We start from the raw sequence: 2741 nt of genomic DNA, 5'->3' as shown, positions 1-2741 counted from the left end.
AAATATTTTCCATGCGTCATATGTGTGGGTTCCCACTTATGCGCAAGATCATAGGATCTAGTAATCCATTTTATTGATCTGGAGGCAGGGATGGATGCAGGGGTTCGAGCCGGAGCTTCTCTCAACAGGAACCTGGAGGCCTGTGTCCTGCCCGAGGCCTGGATGATTTTTCCCAACCAGTTTGCCCCTTATTTCTCGATTTCGTCCTCGAGCTCAGGGAATAACCTGTGCACTCAAGTCAACCGGAGTTGCTTATTCTCAGCAGGCTTCCCCTAGACAGGACATCGCTTTAATAATCTTTCTTTCCCAGGTTCTTCTTTGGTTTGTACCGTGTTTGGACCTGGAGGAGAACAAATTTCCCCGGGACAGACCGGAGTCTAGTAGATGTTTCCGGGTTTTAAGGGGGCTCGTGGCCTAAAGTAGTTCTCTCTGGTTGGCGCGAGACCTAATGGAGAAACGCTCGATGCTTCAGTGGGCATTAATACCGGCTTGTCCGTGGCAGGTCCTTTGGGCTTGGCGTGAACAGTCTAATGGATTTTTCCAGGCTTGTGGCTTGTTTAGGTCGATTTACCTCGGGAGATTCAGGATCCTGGCCTTGCATGTCGATGGATGGCAAGAATCGTAGGTTTGGCTGGTGAAGACCACTTGTATCAGTTGAAATTTGCTGTAGGTGATCTGTTGCCCCGCTCGGAAGTAGGAATTCTTGATCTTGGTTTCGCATTGCAGTGATAAGCGAGATCTGTCTTCCTGGCGCAGGACCTCGGGCGCATAGTCACATATATCCTGGATCATAATGGCACATGACCGGGGCGAGGAAACAAATTATCGACTTACTTCTTGCTTATGTGCGCCATGATTGGATATCGGCTGGGGGATGATCTTCTGAAGAACCTACACCCTGACTCTAGGATGGAGAAACCCAGAGTTTGTGGAACTGGTTCGCTTGGAACCCGAAGGTCTTGGGGTAGACCCTTCTGAAATATGGAGGTTTGTGGGCTTCGTCCCCTAGAAACCCAGAGTTTGTGGAACTGGTTCGCTTGGAACCCGAAGGTTTTGGGGTAGACCCTTCTGAAACATTGTGGTTCCCGGATGTTGCGAGCTCCTCTGTCTGCCTTGCCAATGACCTTTGTTCCTCTGGAGTATGGAGCAATATTTTTGCTCTTTGCGCCAGGTCGGCACTCCCTGTGTGCTTTTATTTTTTCAGGTAAAGCGACAATACTTCTCTGTCCCTGGGATTGGAAAGTGTGGGTTGACATGATCTCATGTGATCTTTGACCCAGATTGGTCCATAGGCAGGAATTGACCTACGTTTGGAGCCGGAATCAGTTGTTTAGATAGCAGGAGTTCTCCAGGATGAGGTGATTCTTCTCTTGCTTCACATGGGTTAGCGTTTTCTTATGCATACTGGGACATGATTAGTGTTAGGGAAAAATACCCCGGTATCGTTTCTTCCAGTCTCCGGGCAGGACCCAGGCCCCCGAGTCCCCGATAAAGGAACGCTCCAGGTCCCCACTAAAAGGAACCCTCGGACCAGTCCCAGGGACCGACCTCCCTTCCAAGAAATGGAAGATTTACGATAAGGAGAACCTTCCATATTTCCGAATATGGAAGAGTTCAACCTAAATCAAACTGACTTCAAGACGACTATATAATGGCTCCTAAGTCCCAAAAGCAAGGGTTCGACTCCTCAAGAATTAGAGATTAGAGCTAGGTGGCTAGAACGAGGGTTTATACACCAATCATTGTAGTTCCGGCTTGTTTACTCAATAATACATCTTCTCAAGTCTTTCTCTCTATTATTAACCTCAAATCCCCACGAAATACTAACAAACACATACATACTACCAGCTTATCCATCGTTCTGTGGTACTCAAAAAGATCCTACACAAAAATCCCCTAACAGTTTGGCGCTAGAAAGAGGGGAGTAATCAAACTACGTGACGATGACGATGGACGAGCATAACGAGCCATCCGATGATGCTCAAAGGGTAGCTGAACTCCAGAAGCAAGTTGACGGCATGCAGAGCCAAATAACCGAGATGAACCGAACTCAGGAGGCAACCGAGGAAAACCCTAACCTCTCTTCAGAAGTCCAGAGTCTGAAGGAGAAACTCGACGAATACCCTAAACAGTTGGAGCAAAGCGCCGAGAATCTCAGCCAGTTGCAGTCAGAGAATACGGTCCTCCGGGATCAAAACCAAGCCCGCAGCATGGCAGGCAACAAGAAGCGTCGTTTCAACACCCAGGTTCAACCCATGGGGAACATAAATACTCCTAACTCCGGAGAAGGTACGACCGATCCAGCTCATGGGTCAGGCGTAGCCGGGGCAACGCGTGAAGGGGCCGAGAATCCTCAAGTCCAACCCCTGGAGGAGAGTGATTCCGAGCCAGAATCTGATAAGGAGACGCTTGAAAAAATATCAGCGACGAAGTCCTCTATGACTGCCTATCTCGAGAAGATGTTCTCCAAAAGATTCGACTCCATGCAGTCTATGGTGGAAAGCCTACCAGGAGTAGCTCCCCCAATCCGAAGGAGTAACCCGGACTCCTACGCAGATACCCCCTTCGTGGAAGGAATCGCCTCGGTTGAGATACCTAGGAAGTTTTCCTTCCCCAGCATAAATATGTACGACGGCACGGGCGACCCCGAAGATCATATCGCTGAATACAAGCAACGGATGCTCGCGGTTTTGCTTCCAAAAGAATCCCGAGGCTACAATGTGCAAAGGCTTTGGCTCCGC

The sequence above is a fragment of the Brassica oleracea genome, chromosome C3, assembly GCF_000695525.1.
Source record: "Brassica oleracea var. oleracea cultivar TO1000 chromosome C3, BOL, whole genome shotgun sequence".
In the NCBI taxonomy this organism is placed as follows: Eukaryota; Viridiplantae; Streptophyta; class Magnoliopsida; order Brassicales; family Brassicaceae; genus Brassica; species Brassica oleracea.
This window is presented reverse-complemented; position numbering follows the sequence as displayed.